Below are 358 nucleotides of genomic sequence, written 5' to 3'. Positions count from 1 at the left end.
CCAAACCTACCAATACTGTGGCGCGCCATCATTGACAATACACAGGTGTCATTAACCAACTTTTTCAAGCCACGTGGATTGAGGTAGCGGCTAATCAAGATCATACAGTCAGCCAAACAGCAGATATCTCAACGCCTCGACCCACCCAAAAGACATGCAGTTCAGTAGTGTCTAGCTACTACTTCAGGCTGGCTTTGGGGTGGGTGGGTAGTGCAGAAAGATATCGTTGAATTGATCCTCATGAAGATGGTCTTTTGCCAAAGAACTCCTGGCTAGGCTTTTGTTGAACACAGTAAACGTTACATCCAAAATACCAAGCAAAAAATATTTATAGATCAATGGTTACAAGCTCAGCTGG

Source organism: Telopea speciosissima, chromosome 2 (assembly GCF_018873765.1).
Source record: "Telopea speciosissima isolate NSW1024214 ecotype Mountain lineage chromosome 2, Tspe_v1, whole genome shotgun sequence".
NCBI lineage: Eukaryota > Viridiplantae > Streptophyta > Magnoliopsida > Proteales > Proteaceae > Telopea > Telopea speciosissima.
Note: the sequence above shows the minus strand (reverse complement) of the source record.